The 19,582-nt window shown below is 42.3% G+C and overlaps 1 protein-coding gene across 1 annotated transcript in view; it reads right to left on the minus strand.

Annotated features, from left to right (window-relative positions):
• Positions 1–19,582, minus strand: part of Arid1a (AT-rich interaction domain 1A) — a 76,916-nt gene that overhangs the window by 22,357 nt on the left and 34,977 nt on the right. The window lies entirely within an intron of this gene.

The raw sequence follows: 19,582 nt of genomic DNA on the forward strand, positions 1-19,582 counted from the left end.
TCTAACTAACAAAGTGAAACCCTATCTCAAAAAGATAAGTTTTTTTGATGCTATCTTAAAACAAACAAGAAACCATGCTCCTCATTTATCAATCAAGGGTAGCACTTCTAGAACAGGCAAGCTGGTACTGGATACAAAGCCAAGAATGAATCAAAACACAGAACAGGGTGCCTCTTCTTCGTCTGGCCCTCTGCTAGACCAACTTTGTTCTAATCCTATTATCAACCAAAAAAGATAAAGCTTAGATAGAGAAATAAAGATATTTCTGTTTTCTAGACTAAAAGCTTTCCTACTTTGCTCCATTCACACTATAGAAAAAGTGAGACTTGTTTAGGGACCCTATTTCCCAAGCAAAAAGATGGGAAGGCCCCTTACTGAATATTCGAAAGAAAGCCACTAAATAAGCTTTAACTTCCACCCTCCCCAACAGGGCAAAAGAGCATTCCTTTAAACAATGATCAAGTTAACTCACTTCTTCCTCACCAAACCATACAAAGGAGGCTGCCAATTGCCTTAAATGTCTTATAGACCCAACAACTCTGGATCACAGTCGATTTCTGCCTTGGGAAGGTTAAGATTAGATGCAGTAGTGTGCTCTCACAGCCCTAGCTACCTGAGACAGAAAAGGAGGAACATCCAAGTTCAAGGCCAATAAATATAACAATACAAAGAAACCCCAATTTCAGAAACAAAATCTAGTTTTACATACCTAAGATCTACCAGCCATTCTGTTAGATATCTATTTTATTATTTTCTTCTGTTACTTTTGAGAAAGAGTTTCATTATGTAGTTGATGCTGGCCAGAAACTCTTGAATATAGCTCAGACTGGCAGTCTTCCTACCTCAGTCTTTAAAGTGCTGGGATTAAAGGAGATCTGGGAGATAGTACACTGTCACACTTGGCTTTACAATATCTACTTTAAATCAGGAGCATAGGATAACTTTGTGGTTCATAATCTTCTCTATACAGGTGAGGTTCTTAATCATCCCCATCCACATTCAGAGTTGAGGAGCAAACCTAAGGTCTAGAGCTTGCTAGGCAAGTGTCACCATTGAACTACACCTCCAACTACTTTACCCCAGTTCTTCATTCCCCCAGCCTACACAGGGTTTCTCTGTGTAACAGTTCTAGCCGTCCTGGAACTTGCTTTGTAGACCAGGCTGGCCTTGAACTCACAGAGATCTGAGTGCTGGGATTAAAGGGGTATGCCACTGCCACCAAGCTTTTAATATTTGATTACATTGTACTGTAGCCCTTTCTTTTATACTGCACCAGTGAGTCTGAGAAACCAAGCAGGATTGGATTATTAGCGACCAGAAAATGTGAGTCACGCAAAAGACAAGATGCTTGTTAAACGCTGTCTGATGAATAGTCTCAAAATCTTCCCCTCTGGAGTCAGTCAGTCTCTAATGGTCATCTCATCTCTACCTCCATTCTTTCTTTTTTTTGAATTTTCAGGACAGGGATTCTCTGTTTCTCTGTGTAACAGCTCTGGCTATCCTGGAAATCAATCTGTAGGCCAGGCTGTCCTCAAACTCACTGCCCTGCCCAGTTCTATTCTACCTTTTATGTGGTTTGGACAGGTACTGCCATCCAGAGCAGCGACTCTCCCATCTGAGGAATGAGAAGTACACGGCCCTGAGACTTAGAGAAGCTGTTGCTAGAGTCAGAGCAATCAGGAAGGGATGCCTGAAAGGGGCTCTTGGGAGGGAGGCAAGGCTGCTATCACTGAAGAAACATCACTCTAACTGTAAGGACAGCAAAAGAAAGACCTGCTGGTCTCTAACTCACCTCAGCAAATCTCAAGGCAGGTCTTACTCAGGATGGAGGCTGAGGGTGCAGCCGAAGAAAGGGTTTAGGAAAGACTGTTACGCTGTTTACATTCCTGTGCTTGAAGCTCCTTCAAACAGCAGCATGGCTACTACAGCAGCCATTGATTTCACAAAGGGTCAATAATCTCACTCCCACAGACCTTCTCAGTTAGAGGTTTAACCACATTGAATGCTTCTGCTCAACATCTGTATGTGTACCCCCACCCAACACAAGGGGCTGGCAAAGGAGAGATGAGAGGATGCTCTCCATAGCTGTCCTTATCCCCAGAAAAATTCCACATACCATCTCCAAGGAGATAAATGAAAAAAGGGAGGAGCCCTGGTCATAGGAGGCAGTCTTTAGATTGCTCCAAGTAAAGACCCACAGTCCGGAAAACCTTTTAAATCAGTGCTTGGTATTCTTATATGGACCAACCTAAAAACTGGGTGATTTAAACTCCACTATATACATGGATCCTGTCTCCCTCAAAGGCTTCTCATGTGAACCAGAGAGAAACATCTTATCAACTTGGTAACTACCCCTTGGCCAAAAACACCTATGGTGTTCAGGTAGATCTCTGTGAGTTAAAGGCCAGCCAGGGCTACACAGAGAAAACCTTTCCCGAAAAACTAAAACCAAACAAAATCTATGGTGTTTTTTTATATCATTAGTTAATCACTAGTTAACAGACTTACATCTGACTGGGGGTGGGGTAGGGATTATAGTCAGACCTGGGCCTGAATTGTGTCAGTGCCTATTAGCGGAACAGGGTGTTCTAATTCCAGTGGGAAACAAGAGCATTAGAAAGCTAGAAAAGGGCCGGGCGGTGATGGCTCACGCCTTTAATCCCAGCACTCGGGAGGCAGAGGCAGGCGGATCTCTGTGAGTTCGAGACCAGCCTGGTCTAACAAGAGCTAGTTCCAGGACAGGCTCCAAAACCACAGAGAAACCCTGTCTCGAAAAACCAAAAAAAAAAAAAAAAAAAAAAAAAGCTAGAAAAGGAAAGGACCCAGCAACCGCTGTTCTCCAAGTCAAACCTGTTAGGAAGGCTAAGCATACACAGCCTGCTCCACCAACAGCATCAGTATTGGCCCGGAGCTCGAGAAGAAAAGGAGAGGAGCAAGGAGAGCATGAGAAGTCCTACAGGGAAGAGGGTGTTGTCTTAGGTTCATCTGACTCTTCCCTCAGAACCACAGCAACCAGAAAGCAAGGAAGGCCAACTGGGGAAGACTAAGTTAGCAATGTGCTGAACATAATTGGAATTAGGGACTGACAGTCTCCAGTTTGTAAAATTCCAATTTATATTAGCCAGAGATCTTCGCTACCACAGTCAGGATAAGAGTCTAAATATCTGGGTAGAACAATTAGTAGATCTGGTAATGAGGAACAGACAAGATTCTGACAGCAGAAAAAGCAGTCAACAACCTCAGTGTCCTTTAAAACCAGGACAGCAATGCAGGGGAGCCTTTGTCAAATTCTAGAAGACAATGTGGCCGAAAAATCCAAACCTTCTTAAGCTTCCTATCAACACGATTTCTTTTATTGAAACCTGGTTTTTACCCTGTCCCCAAACTACTGGGAAATTACTTTAACCTACCTCAGTAGACAACATTCAGAATCTCTTGTATGTCAAGCCTGGCCTTCAGTGACAGATCTGCTGATTCTTAAAAAGCCTTCAATCCCTAGGTTCCCACCTCTGAAAAGGCATGGTTCCTCAGCATCCTTGGAAAATGTCAAATGGGAAGGACGCTACCAACTTGGAGGTGGCCTCTACTTCATGGTAATCAAAGATTATGTCACAATACTTGTCAGTTCCATGCTGGTCCTATGTGAGGAAGACGGAACCACAGGTGATGGACAGCACCAGAACATACTGTGTGGGCTCAACACAGCATACAGATGGACAGCAAGTGCTTAGGAATAAAAAAGATGACTCCACCCAAGGGTCTTTCCTTCTAGACTAAATCTGACAGATTCTAAGCTTAGCTAAAGGAGTCCCCGGTAGTTTCTTTACAAAGAAGGTATTTCTAGGTAGATTTGGCTTATACTTCCACAAGTCCACCTACTCCACCAAACCCCTGATTCTGAAGGCAGAAAAAGCAGTCACCAACCTCAGTGTCCTTTAAAACCAGGACAGCAATGCAGGGGAGCCTTTGTCAAGTTCTAGAAGACAATGTGGCAGAAAAATCCAAACCTTCTTATTGCTTCCTATCAACACGATTTCTTTTTATTGAAACCTGATTTTTACCCTGTACCCTTACTTAATAACAAATAAACAAAATAACGGCACGACGTATTTCTGGGCTGGCTTTCTGATTTGGGTTGGTATGTTCGGCAGAACATTATAAAAGCGCCAGAAATGGACTGGGAGTACAATGCTTCTTCAGTCCCGTGACAGAAAGGCGCCAGACTCATCCGTGAGCCGACTCAGGAATTCAGAAGACTCTGGGTTTGAACACCTCATTGCTTCCAGAGTAAATCTTCCCAAAGAACAGACCTAAATTCAGAAGCTACAAGCAGTTCTGCTCTTTACCTAGAAACGCCACCCTAAGTCTCTTCCACACCTCCTTTCCGTTCTCAAAGCAGTTTCTGAATACTTAGCATTCTCTCTCATTCCCTTACCCTCTCTGAGGTCCACTTATTCGTTTAAAGGATCTCACTGCTGTTTCTTTGCAGGAATTGGCGCCAACAGTAAAAATAATGCATTGGAAGTGAGAGAACCTCACGTTTTCTCTTACTCAATAACATTTATTATCCTCTAGCCCTTCATCTTTTCTGGATCTAATTTCTCGATATGTAAAGTGGGAAGCGGGAAGGTGGAGGACAACAGTGGCTGTCAGTGTGGGTAATATTCATTCTGCCCACATCTCACCTTTTTCCTAACTGTGTAAGTTAAAACAAAAACGAAAATCTTAAAGAAACTGGATCACGTCCCTCAATCCTTTCCTCATTATTGAATGTTTCTCTACAACCATACCCAAGCACAGGGCTCAGCACTAAACACTCCGCTTCAGTATTGAAGTGACCCCACAAGAGTAGTTACACAGGAAATAGTACAGATTTAATCAGAGTACACTCTGTTAAGCAAATGCTTTTCTTGGGGGTAGGAGGGAAGTCCTTTAAATATATCAGTCTAGAATTGTCTCCTTTTCCTCTTTTTACAACCTCCCTGCACTCTCTCTCATTCTAAGCTGAGCTGTGTATGTGTATGTTGGGGGGGTTGTACATGTGTATATGGGGGGTGGGGGGTTAGACTTGAACTGGTGTGTTGGTACATGCCTTTAGATCCAGCATTTTTAATCCCAGGCAGAAGCAGGTGTAGATGGATCTATTTGAATTAGAGGCCAGTCTGTCTATCTACATAGGGAACTCCAGGTCAGCCAAGGCTACATAGTAAGACTCTGTGGCAGGCAAGCTTTGCATTCCTATGTTCTTTATAGGCTGTTCTGAAGATAGCACTAGGAAGATAACCGCGTGTCTTCCTCAATGGTAGAAAGCATGTTTGTAAGCAGCAGTGCACACAACACGGAACTGCAGTACTAACAACCTAGAGCACCCAGTGGGTAGGGAAGAGAGCCCCATAGTTAAGTTTCTGGTCTATAGCTTCCTCTAGCAGTCTAGGGACAAACTGAAAAGCAAGTCAAAGACATGTATTCTTCCCATCAGTCCTCTTAGGTCTGACCAACTCAGGAGACACCATATTAAAAAGTTCAGCTGCTTTTCAAGCTGAGGTTGTTCTTAAGAAAACAAAAGGTTCCAGCAACAAGAATCTGTGTGAGACACACAGGCAGGAAGCATAGCTCAGCCACCAGAGACTAGAATAGAAACAGGAAATGGGCCCAGGGACAAGCATGCAGTAATGTGCAGCATAGGCTCCGGAAGGCACCAGGCAGTATCAGGGCTAGAGCAGTGTGACTAAAACGAAGAAGTGGATTGGCTGGCTCTGCCAGAGAGCAAAGCGTTCTAGAAAAGGATGGCTACATATACATGGTACACCCTGCTCTGAGCAGTCTCAGCAGACCTGGCAGAATGAAGGTGGGGGTGGGAATTCCTTTTCAAGGCTATGAGAGCATTCTGGTTCAGTTCCAGATGTGGCCTGGCCGGATGGTGAGGTAACAGATCACCCTTTTGTTTACTAAAACTACTCCCAGTATTTGTCACCCTTAGAGTATAAACCAGGAAACCAGGCATGGACTGTTACTAGGAAAAGAACAAAAGGGAATAAAAACAACGTGATTAAAATCTTTCAAATCTCCCAAACTTTTAAGCATTCACAGCATTTGTTGCTCCCCCTGATAGAGCACAAAAAAGCTGGCCTCTAAGCTCAGCTAGGTAGCAATATCTAGGATCATTTCATGAAGGCTGACTGAATACATATCTAAACTCAGCAGGTAACTGAGGTCACAGAATTTGAAGTACTCAAGTAGAGGTAAGAGACATGAGGGTCTATGTCCCAGAAGACATTGCAGTGGAGGCTTGAAGCCACAGCAGACATCTATATGGTCTTTAAGAACAAAGGGCTGAGCATGTTGCCCACTCGAGTATCCCAGTACTTAGGAGGCAGGACAGGGGTTCAAGGATAGCCTGGGATACACAGAGTTCCAGTCCAGTATACATAACAAAACAACAAATAGAGAGAAACGGACACAAAGAAATAAAAACATCTCAAACAAAAGGAATGCAACAAAATAAATAAATAAAAACAGCCAAACAAAGCAGGAATTATGAGAGCGTTTAAGGCATAGCAGAGGCTGCAGAGTGGGGCTAGGAGCTGCAGCCCCTGAGCCGGGATCTCAAAAGCATCCATAATTAAGCTATGCTATCTTATAACTAGAGACTATTTACATGGTCAGTAAATTGTACTTCATTCTAAAGTCTCCAGCGTGGTGTTTCCTTATTTCCTTTGAAACTATTTCCTTAAGAATTCCTAACTCTGGGCTTCTAAATCATTAAACAAGAAGGGATTCTTAAGAGTTAGACCAGCCAGGTGTGGTGGTAACACCTTTGATTCCAGCACTCTAAAGGTGGAGGCAGGCAGAGACAAGCAGATCTCTTCAAGTTTTAGGTCAGCCAAGGTTTCATAGTAAGACCCTGTCTAAAACAAAATGATCTCAAAGGACACATCGACAACACAATCCCTCCCCCCAAAGCCCAGGAACCGAGGGCAGAGTGATTGCAAGCACCAAGGACGGGATTTGCTGGAGATTTGTGTCTCCTAGAAATGTCAGAAGCGACTCCCATGAAGAGTCACCAACATGGCTGCCTAAGTCTGACTGGAACAGGACAACACCATGGGCATTTAATAAGAGGAGGAAAAACTATGAAGCAACAACTGAAGACAAAAAACTACAAAGAAAGAGTAACAAAAGGGCTGGAGAGATGGCTCAGAGGTTAAGAGCACAGGCTGCTCTTCCAAAGATCCTGAGTTCAATTCCCAGCAACCACACGGTGGCTCACAGTCATCTGTAATGAGATCTGGTGCCCTCTTCTAGTGTGCAAGCAGAACACTGTACTCATATTAAATAAATACACCTTAAAAAAAAAAAAAAGAAAGAATAACAAAAATACTCTTCTCCAGGGAAGAACACAATTAGTTACCCAAAACCAAATTGCACTCCTGAAAATATAAACATAAGGCTAGAGAGATGGCTCAGCAGTTAAGAGCCCTGGATGATCTTCCAGAGGTCCTGAGTTCAATTCCCAGCAACCACATGGCAGATCACAACCATTTATAATGGAATCTGACACCCTCTTCTGGCATGCAAGTACACATGCAGTCAGAGCACTCATACATAAAATACATAAATAAAATTTCAAAAAATATTTAGAAATGTTTATTCTGTAAATTGTTACATACAAGTAACTATACAGACTAAGCAAGTTGAATTTAGAAATATATAGATACATATATATAACAACAATTTAAAAAAAGACCAATAAATCAGGGATGATGCCTCAGAAACTGCATTCCCAAACAATTTCCATATCACAGGACAATACTTTGAGTAGCAGAGATGCTTTGTCATATAGGGGTCTGCTCCCACCCATTGCCTATTCTCTGTTCTTGAGGAAGACTGTTCCTTCCTCAAGCAATCCTACAGGTCACCCTGGGGCACAGCTCCCTCCAGTTACCCTTTCATATCTTATCATCTGGGATTCACAAGATCTGGGAAAACGGAAGTGAAATGCAGGTCAGCAAGATAGCTAGCAGTAGAAGCCTGAAGGACCCTAACTAGATCCCTAGGGGCCACTTAGCAAAAACTCCAAAAATTGTTATGACCTGCAGGAAGCACTGTGGTATTTGAGAATGCACACAGACACATACATAGTAAACAACTGTGAAGTGCAAATCACCCATTGGTCTTCCATTAGGACAACTCAAATAAATGTTTTATGGTAGAGTGCAGTGTGTGGTGGAACATGCCTGTAACACCAACACTCTGAGACAGAGGCATGAGGGTTTGAGATCGGAGAATAGGCTAAACAGACAACTGAGAAATTAAGAATACTGGCTATTCTGTTGGTAGGCCTGGGTTTAATTTTCAGCCCCATGGGAACTGAGGCACAGTCTTCTGTCTCCTGCAGGTAGCAACATGCATGTGGTACACGGGTATGGACACAAGAACACCCATACAAATAAAAGTAAAAATTCAAAAAACACAATGCTGGAAAGATGGTTCGGTGGTTAAGAGCACTGGCTGCTCTTCCAGAGAATCCTGGTTCAATGCCCAGCACCCACACAACAGCTCACAATTGTCTATAACTCCAGTTCCAGGGAATCTAACACATTCACATTCATACACACACACACACACACACACACACACAGAGCAAAATACTTAATGCACATAAAATAAAAGTAAATAATCAGTCGGGCAGGGTGGCACATGCCTTTAATCCCAGGCGAGGAAACAGAATCTGAGTTGGAAGACAGCCTGATCTGAGTTGGAAGACAGACTGAGTTCCAGGATAGTCAGGGCAACAAAGAAACCCTGTCTCAAATAAAGAGATAAATAAAAAGTAAATAAGCACATAAATAAATACTTTTTTTTAAAAAAAATCAAGAACACTGAAACAGAGGAAACTATCTTGACAAACAAAACATGATTCATCTATCTATGGTATTATATTGGGAGGCATGATAAAAGAAATGCTTTATTTGAAATATCAGAGCTGGATTTAAATTATGATTTTGACTTTTGTATTTTTCAGAGATAAAAAGAAATGGGTCTATTTCAATTCCTGCTTCCTGGGATCACAGATTTGGACTGTAGCTGTTTTCAGGTCTCCCTCCTATCTTCTTAGATTCCAAACCTCTAAGATAGCAATTCCTCCCTAGACTTTCCCCTTTCTAGAACACATAATCCAAATTGGAACATTCATCAGTGAAATCTTTTTTCTTTCTTTCATTTTTTTTTTTTTTACTTTTTAGATTTATTTGTCCAAACATGTTGCCTCTATGTTTGTATCTGCACCACATGAACACCTTGTGCCTCAGGTCAGAAGAGGGTGTTGGATCCTGAGCACGAATCATGCAGGTGGTAGAAACTTAAGACGGGGCCTTTGTAAGATCCCCAAGTGTTCTTAATCACTGGGCCATCTCAAGCCCACTTTATGTAAGTAATATCTAAAGGCAGTTAGAAATTCCTCTTTCTGCTTCATCTTGGCATTAATAACACTCACTCCTACTAAGTCAGGGATACAGGATTTAGATCTTTGCCAGCAGGCTCTTTGTATTTGGGGGAGTAGTGTTGACACATGGTTTCTCTGTGTTGCCTTGGCTGCACTGTAGACCAGGCTGGCCTTGAACTCAGAGATCCGCCTGCCTCTCCTCCTGAGTGCTGGGATTAAAAGTGTGTGCCACCACTGCCAGGCCACATCAGTCTTTTATTTATTTATTTATTTTTGGTTTTTCGAGACAGGGTTTCTCTGTGGTTTTGGAGCCTGTCCTGGAACTCGCTCTGTAGACCAGGCTGGTCTCGAACTCACAGAGATCCTCCTGCCTCTGCCTCCCGAGTGCTGGGATTAAAGGCGTCTTTTAAAATGTTCTCAGGCAGGGCAGAGAGGCCTCCATAAGCTAAGCCAGGAGCATCAGATTTGTTTCCTCCAGATTCTATAATCAGTCTGCTAGCATCTTCACCCTTTTGTCTTCTGTCCTATACTAATGAAGCGGGGGATCTGGGCTGACTCAGCCACCTCTCCTGTTCAGTGCCTATCAATCGCTCCTTCACTGTGTGTGGTGGAGCACCTGTAATACTCAGGACTCAGAAAAAGGATCGACAGTAGGTTTTAGGCTACCCAGGGTTAGCTACATGAAACAAGAAAGAAAGAGAGGGTCAGAAGGAGAGCGGGAAGAAACAAGAGGGTTCTTCACTATTCCTCTGTTCACTTCCTTTTCCTATGTAAAAAGGATCCCAATAAAACTGCTTCATGACAACCCACCTGTGTGTCTGCCTTGATACGGACTATTTTCTCCTTTCCTTTGGCTCCAGAAATATACAATCCTGGTCCTATGCCGATCGTGCCGATCTCTGTTGGCTGCATCCACCTGGTGACTACAGGCCCTGTTCGGGGCTCCATCTGGCTCCTTTCTCTATACTCTAATCCTAGCCCCCGAGGTCTACTTCATTCTTTGGTTTAACTATTAATTACCATGCAAGACAGCTCTCCAGCACCACCCAGAATTACTCCTATCTAGGTTTTAGTCTTTCATCTATGACTTGTAACTAGGCATGTTTATGGATCTTACTAAAGCTAATTACTCTGTAACATAAAAATGGCATTTGGCCAGAAAGATGAGATAGATACCCCACCCCCGCCTTCTCTACCCTCCAAAGACCAAACTGGACAATCAATGTTTTAAATTGTGCACCAAGTACAGCACATTTATTTTCAAGTCTATAAATTCTTTCTCTCATGTGACTATGCAAACAGTAGAAGGAGCAGACCTTATCTCCTGCGAGAACTAAGTTTAACTTTTTGTACTCCCTTATTCTGACCTGAGGCTTTTTAACCATAATGCACACTAATTGTTTTCTTTTTTGAAAAGCAAGCAAACAGAACCTCAAAACAAATGCCTTCTGTAGGCCTTTAACAGCAGATCCAAAGGGCTCCAACCCTGTGGTCTAAAGCTCCTCCTCTCTATTACTTCCCACTCCAGGAAGACTGTCCAAGCACGCTCTATGCCTTCAGTGCACCCCTTCCACACTCTCTTTTTTTTTTTAGCAGATTGGATTTTTTTTTTAAGATTTATTTATTTATTATGTATACAACATTCCTTCCATGTATGTTTGTATGCCAGAAGAGGGAACCGGATCTCATTATAGATGGTTGTGAGCCACCATGTGGTTGCTGGGAATTGAACTCAGGACCTCTGGAAGAGCAATCAGTGCTCTTAACCTCTGAGCCATCTCTCCATCCCCCCCCCCTTCCACACTCTTATTGTCCTCTTTGGTCAGCTACCTTTTTCCTTTCTAACACCTCAGATACGTCTAGTCTAGAGCACACTCGGCTTCTCATTATGGAGATACACCTGCCTCTGAGTACTAAGATTAAAGTCATTCACAACTTCACTTGTCCAGACTTAATTTTTTCAGCTAAAATTTCATTAAGTTATTTGGGCAGGCCTTGAACTTGGAATCCCCTCGCCTCAGTGTCACAAATAGCTGTGCCACCAAGCCCATCTGTGTTGTGCGGTCATAAAAAGGATCACTGACTTTATCAAACTGACAGCACTCATCAAAGGACAGTCCGGGCCGGGCGGTGGTGGCGCACGCCTTTAATCCCAGGAGGCAGAGGCAGGCAGATCTGTGAGTTCGAGACCAGCCTGGTCTACAAGAGCTAGTTCCAGGACAGGCTCCAAAACCACAGAGAAACCCTGTCTCGAAAAACCACAAAACAAAATAAATAAATAAAAATAAAAATAAAAAAAAAATTAAATAAAGGACAGTCCGGGCACCTGCTCTTCTGTTGAAACTTTTCCTCAAGAAAAGTTGACCAGAATCCTGGGTTTTGATTCCAAGAGAAGTCAAAAACAGACAATCTTTAGTAACTATTTCCTTTCTTTCATAGTTATAGTTAAATATATGCCAGGTTTTACTCCAGAAATGGAAAATTTACCTACAAAATATATCAAAAAGTAGAAGCTAGAAGACTGGCCCAGCAGAAGAGCACTTTCTGCTATTGTACAGAATCTGATTCACTTGCCAGAACACACATGGCACTTTATAAACACCTATAACTTGAGCTGCAGACATCCATATATACATGTATGTAAACAAAAACACACATCAAGAGTAAATTTTTTTGTTTTGGTTTTTTTTTTTTTTCGAGACAGGGTTTCTCTGTGGTTTTTGGAGCCTGTCCTGGAACTAGCTCTGTAGACCAGGCTGGTCTCGAACTCACAGAGATCCGCCTGCCTCTGCCTCCCGAGTGCTGGGATTAAAGGCGTGCGCCACCACCGCCCGGCTAAGAGTAAATTTTTTTAAGAAAAATAACAACCTCCTCCGTATGCTGTGCATGTTAGCATAGGTCTGCAATCCCAGCTTTTAAGTGGCTAGAGACGATGAGATAAAGATGTTCACACATACATATATGCATATCCATCCTTATCCTACAGAACACAAAAGAAATTTTGTTATAACATTAAACCTATAGATAAAGCTGGGTGGTGGTGGCATAGGCCTTTAATTCTAGCACTCAGGGAGGCAGAGGCAGGAGGATCCCTGTGAGTTCAAGGTCAGCTTGGTCTACAGAACTCCGGACAGCCAGAGACACTCAGAGAAGCCCTGTCTTGAAAAACAAAAAATCCAAACAAATAAACCAAGAGTTTTTAAAGAAGCAAGCAGTGACATGTCCAGGTCCCCCTCCCCATCCCTTCTGGTACACTGTTATGGACACTCTAGGAAGGGGAAAAAAAAGAACTAAGAGCCTATAGCAAGACAAGAGAGAAGTTAAATAGAGACCTGGAGGTTAGCAACAAGAACAGAATTGATGCAAAAGGCTTTTTTAGTCCTTCCTAAAATTTTAATTTAGATTTACTGTATGTACGGTACTTGCGTGTGGATGTACAAATGCCGCGGCACAAGAGTGAAGGACAGAAGACAATGTAGAATTGGTTACACTCCCTCTACATTACTCAAATTCTGGGGATGGAGCTGAAATAGCGCCTGTGCAGTAATCTGCTGAGCCACCTCTCAGTCCCCTCAAAATCCTTTTCTGAGGTAGAACTAGATTTGGTGGCCTTACTAAGGAAATGTAATGGAAGAGGCCCAGTGACAAGTGTCCCAGAGCAGAGAAGAGCTCACTGAGTATTGGCTATGCAGTACAAGGGCTAACCTAAGAACAAGCTGCTCTGAGGCCACACTTCAAAACAGTCTGTTACTTCTAAATTAGGGGTTAGGAAAAAGAAGAGAGAGGCAAGAGAGGCTAGAGAACAATTTGGAATATTTTATTTCAAAAGGTGCCATCCACCTTGTTTTTAGAGACAGGGTCTCTTGTTGGCAAGAACTTGCTGGATTAGCAGGCCAGGATTCTTTTGTCTCTACCTCTCCAGTGTTGGCATTATTAAACACTGGCCACCTTTTACATGGATGCTGGTGCTCAAACTCAGGTCCTTGTGATTGAAATGTCTACCAACTGAGACATTTTCAATTCACTGTCTGGTCGGGTGAGGCCAGTCTGGTCTCCAAGTTCCAGGACAGGCTCCAAAACTACAGAGAAACTGGATTCCAGAAACCCTATCTCAAAAGAAAACAACAAAACAAATAAAAAGCTCTACCTAGCGCAGTGTGTTCCAACTGTGGCATTTTAAAGTGGAATCAACTAAAAAATGCAAACTTCGGTGTACGACTTTATACCAACTGATTCAGAATTTTCATTATGCGCCATATAATTTTAATGTATGCCAAAAATGTGGAAGTTAGCTCTACCTTCCCTCGATAAGGTTTTTAATCTTGTACTCATTTTCCTATCACAGGCATATTTTCAAGAATTTTCAAGACCAAATATAAACAAACAAATATGTCCCTGTTTTAAAAAAAATTAAGTATTACTCTGGGAAAGCGCACACTTGTTGAAACAGCTGCCTTTTTTTCAAAGATAAGGTTTCACTGGATAGCCTCTAGTATGATCCCATCTAACCTTCCCAGTGCTGAGATAATGGGTATCTGCCAACCACAATGCTCAGCTAAAGAGAAAAGGAATTCACACACACCTCATATGGGCTTGTGCCTAAGTGTATATACATTTGCACGATTGTACATGTATGTGCAGGGGAGATCAGGAAAGAGTTCTATATTTCCTAGAGCTGGAGTTACAAGCAGTCGTGAGCAGCTTGATATGAATGCACGCCTGCCCAAACAAAATCTTTAAAAAAACAGCTCCAGGCATGAGTGGTGTAGCATGATTTTAATACTGGTTGGTACACGCAAGGCAGAGGGAGGTTCCAGGTCAGCCTAAGCTAAATAGTGAAAAACCTGACTAAACCTCTCTCCTTTATCTCTAAACAGCCCCAGAACTCCAAGTCAATCACAAATCAGACATCAGTTTTCAGGCTAGTCTCCAAAGATTCTGCCTGGAAATGAAGGAGACCTCACCTGTTCCTTATAAGGATCTTCTTGACATAAAACGGCAAACTAATGTATAAGGTGGATAACAAACCTTAACCTCGTTTCCTAAGGCCATGATCAGTAAGGCCAAATACTTCCTCTAAAAAGAAGTATGGACCAGTCATGTCTCCCCTAACTTAGCATTAAAAACAACAATATAGTAATAGGGCCAAATTGTCCCCATCAGACACAGAGCAACATTATAGACATCTCATTTATTTATTTGGGGGAATTATTATTTAATCACAACATCTCTCCCCTTTCCCTCCCTCCAAATATCCCCATAAACTTCTTCCCACGCTTTAAAATTCTTGGCCTCTTTTTTCACTAGTTGTTTATTAAGGACAATTTTCAGGTTCATTTCCAATGAGTTGAGAACCTATCACATGCCAGGCACCATGGCAGTAGTAATAAGCAAGACCCACCAAATCATCCTGAAGTAAGCATGTGTTAATAAGCCAATTTAAGTCAGTTATGATGGCTTGTGGCAATAGTCAAAGCACTTGGGAACCTGGGCTACACATTGAGTTTCAGGCTGGTCTAAGCAACAGCAACAAAGATCTATCTAAAAACAAAGCAAATCAAGTATAAAAATAGCATTGGGTTTTGGTAGCATGCACCTTTAATCCCAGCACTCAGGAGACAGAGGCAGAGCTTAAGGCCAGCCTGGTCTATGGAGTTCCAGGACAGCTAAGGCTACACAAAGAAATCCTGTCTTAAAAAACCAAAATAATAAACAGCCTGTTTGTTTCCAACAGGTCACTCCAGCACATATTTAACACATCGAACGCTCCTAGTCTTAGATTCATGTCATAGGCGTAGGAAGCTTGGGTGTCAATAACAAGTTGTCGACTCTCTAGGAGCTTGCTGTTTAAATAAGTGGATATATTGGGCAAAATGCTCTGCCAACATGGAGCAGTGACGTGGGGATAGGAAGGAGAAGTAATCCCAGAAAGTTACTGAGGACTTTTCACCTTTGGTGGAATGGTTTGGTTTCGAGGATGAATATCCACCCAGACAGTGAATTATTTATTATTCTTGTCCACATGTGACATGCTAGCCAGTTCAGTCATCATGGGAGTTATTTAAGTTTTGAAGAAAGATGCAGAAGATATGGACTAGAGGAAGCGAAGGGAATGGAGAAGCATAAGAAATAAACGCGAGAACATGTGAGGCCTCAGAGATGGGTGAGAGGAGAGGGACACAAACAGCAGGTTTTTAAAGTGCTGCCCATGGTTTGCAGAGCTCAATGTCATGAAAGAAGCTTGATAAAAATCCCAGCACTCGGGAGGCAGAGGCAAGCGATCTCTGTGAATTCAAGGCCAGCCTGGTCTAGAGTGAGTTCCAGGACAGGCACCAAAGGTACACAGAGAAACCCTGTCTCAAAAAACAAAAAAAAAAAAAAAAAAAAAAAAAAACAAAACAAAACAAAAAAAAAACCCTACTTCAGACCTACAATTAGAAAACTTGGGTTGATGTGAGGCACAACAATCTGTGTTGTTGATATCTGGGTAATTATATAAAAAAGGCTTCAGATTTTATATTAAGATGAATGAAAAATTAACTCATAAACTACAGAGTTGGCTCAGCAGATAAGAGCACTGGATGCTCTTCCAGGGGACCTATATTCAATTCTCAGGTCCCACATAATGGCTCACTTCAGTTCCAGCAGATCTAATGCTCCCTTTGACCTCTACAGGCACTGCATGCACACGATGAAAGGCAAAACACCCATACACATAATAATAATAATAATAACAACATTAACCGATTAATTGCTGGATTAAAGTATTCAAGGTAATAGCGTCTAGATGACTTCATATTATTATCTGAGCAAAAATTCTTCAGAGGAATAACTATAGATCAGAAACCTAGAGCCACACTGAGGTATATAAGCAAAAGAGGGGACAGGAAACTGGAAGGACTGTTCAATCAGACATCCCAGCATCTGACCTTGTGCCAGGTTCAGGAATTTCTATACTTCTGCTCAGTGAAGGGATGCAAGGGTCCTAGTTAGTGTTTTGTCAGCTTGACACAAGCAGTGTCGTCTGGGAAGAGGAGCCTGTGGACAAGTCTGAGGAGGAACATTTTCTTAATTAAATGACCGAAGCAAGGGTCCAGCCCCTTTAGGAGATGCCATCCCTGGGCAGGTGGTCTTGGCTTGAATAAAAAGCAAGTGTAGCCACCTTTGGCATTTCTTGATCTAGGGAACAGAAGAATAAAAAATAAAATAAAAAATTCAAACAATAAGGTAACTATTAGGCATGGTGACACATGCTTACAATTGCAGCAACTAGGTGGGCTGAGGCAGGAGAATTGCCATGAATTCGAGGCCAGCAGAGGCTATACAGCAACATCTTGTTTCAAAAAACCAAAACAAACAAACAACTATTTGCCAATAACTTAGCCAGCTTACCTACATGGAGCTTCTACCACAAAGCAAATGACCTGTTTGGCAGGTTCCATAACAGAAGCCCAAATCTGGAAATGGCACTTGTTCTCGGGGTTCCCAGAAAGACAACTCTCCCTATTCCTGGAAGGTGGACTTTCATTCAGTTACTGAATCAGATGGTTTTAGGTTCCCATTCATTAGAAGACACATTAGCATGCTTGCCTATAACCCTTCTCGGGAAATACCAAATATTTTCCAATCAAAAGGTCAGCAGATCAAGGTTAACCTGAACTACACAGAGAAACCTTCACAGAATCAAGAAGCCTTTTGAAGGTCAGCAACTTTATTACACTGACGGAAATCCATCAGTCTGAGTTCTTGTCACAAAAACACACCATCCAGATTTAGCCACAAATACACGAGGGATATTTAGACATTCATGTCAAAATCAGGCGTGAGCAAGGTGCCCAGTGCATTTGGTACCCAATGATGCAAGCCTGGTGACCTGAGTATGATTCCTTGAACCTACATAAAGGTGGAAGGAGGAAATGGATTCCACAGGTTGTCCTCTGACCTGCAAGTGTGCACTATGGTACGTGGGTGCACACAGACACTGATCAAAAGGATTCATAGACAATAATGAGAAGTATTTTTCTTGTTTCTTTGGTTGTTTTTCTGTTTATTTATTTAATTTTTTTGCTTTATGGTTTTGTTTTTGTTGGGATGACAGATTTCATCCCAGTAAGAGCTCTTCTCTCGGCTTCATGAGCCTGGATTAGGTCTCTGCAGACAATGGGAAGCTTTGTGATGAAGAGCTACCACTCTCTATGTGTCCATAATAGTCTAGGAGTTAGCTGAGGATGGCAGCTTATGATGATAATCTCTTGAAAAGCTGAGGCAGGAGAATTACAAGTTTGAGGCTAGCAAGGGATACATACCTACTGAAATGTTACCTGACAACGAAATAGAAGACCCAGGTGCCATCTCTCTAAAACCGGAATAACCTGGAAGGTTGCAAACATCAAGAAGCCGACATAGTTTGAAACAGACTCTCACACTCTTAGCCAGGGTGACCTTGAACTCAGAGAGATCCTCCTACCTAAGGAAGGTCCCCCAGTGCTCGGAAGACAACCATAGCCACCACAATTCTTCCTGATTTTAAAAGACTTTCCTGTGCATATGTGGAACTACTTAACCCCTCACTGAAACAGAATTTGTAAAAGTGAGCTTACTACCTACAACCTATTTTATTTGTGTCCAAGAAACTCACTTTTAGAGGCTTAGACTTTGCTCAGATGTAGTAGTAAAGGCCATGAGCAAACATTCCCACAACAGCCAATAGGTATCCAAGCATTTCCTATACCCTCTGGGATGATTACAATGCCAGACACATTAAGCCTATTATAAACCAAGCCCTCCTCTCTATTAATCAGCTATAACAATCAATCAGCTATTTACTATCACCTAAAGTACCTTAGTGTCATTTTACAGATGTGAAAACAAAGGCACAGAAAAGTGATGTGGGTTAGATACAGGCTACAGGCATGGTAGCAGAATTAAGAGTTATCGGAACTCTGCCTTCAGAGTTCAAACACTTGGTTTTTTGTTTTTTGTTTTTGGTTGAGAAGGGTTTCTTGGTGCAGTCCTGGCTGTTTTTTTGTTTTTTTTTGTTTTTCGAGACAGGGTTTCTCTGTGGTTTTGGAGCCTGTCCTGGAACTAGCTCTTGTAGACCAGGCTGGTCTCGAACTCACAGAGATCCGCCTGCCTCTGCCTCCTGGGATTAAAGGCGTGCGCCACCACGGCCTGGCCTAGTCCTGGCTGTTCTGTAGACCAGGCCTGCCTCTGCTTCCTGCGTTCTGGAATTAAAGTTATGTGCGACCACCACCTGGGCAAACACATCTTTTCTAAACAGGCATTTATTCATTGGGTGTTTCTGTTATGTGGGTGTGTCACAGCACACATGTGAGGCTGGAGAACAACAGGTTGTCAGGCTTGGAAGCAGGTGTGCATCTTTACAGCCTGCCCAGAGCCCAAGCTCTAAGCTATACTGCCTTTCTGAGGTATGGTCAGTTAACTCCACAAGCTCTAAGCTATACTGCCTTTCTGAGGTATTGTCAGTTAACTCCACAAGCACACATTTGATTCCATAATCAAGTAGTTAGACATCAAGCACTCTAGAAGACACACATTCACAGAAAATCATCACTAGCACAACCACTTCTACTCAACTCATGCTCAATGTGACATTGCAAGCCTGAATGTACGTACCAAGGTACTACCTATTAAACTAATTTGAAGCAGAATCTAAAAAGTAAGACCTGAAAAGCAAAGTTAAATAAACAGAACTAGAGAGATAGTTCATCAGTTAAAAGTTCTGGATATTCTTGCCAAGGACCTGGGTTAATTCCCATTCACACCATTCTGAAACTCTAGTACCAAAGGATCCAATACACTCTCCTGGCCTCGGAGGGCACCAGGCATGCATGTATTGATGCACAGGAATATGTTAAGACTGAAGTAACATTTAAACTAAGATAATTTAAAAAATTTTAAATGTCAAAAAAAAAAAAAAACAAATCCTGTATATTTTTTCTTTTTTGTGGCCCCAGGATGGAGAGCAGAGCTTCTTACATCTACATTTTCTGTCCCTTCACACACAAGAGACCCAAGATTTTGAGAAAACAAAACAAAGGCTGTAAGTGAAGGCACAGGCAGGTAGATCCCTGTGGGTTTGAGACAGGATTACACACAGTCACAGATCAGAACAAA

Source organism: Microtus pennsylvanicus, chromosome 13, assembly GCF_037038515.1.
Source record: "Microtus pennsylvanicus isolate mMicPen1 chromosome 13, mMicPen1.hap1, whole genome shotgun sequence".
NCBI classification, from domain to species: Eukaryota; Metazoa; Chordata; class Mammalia; order Rodentia; family Cricetidae; genus Microtus; species Microtus pennsylvanicus.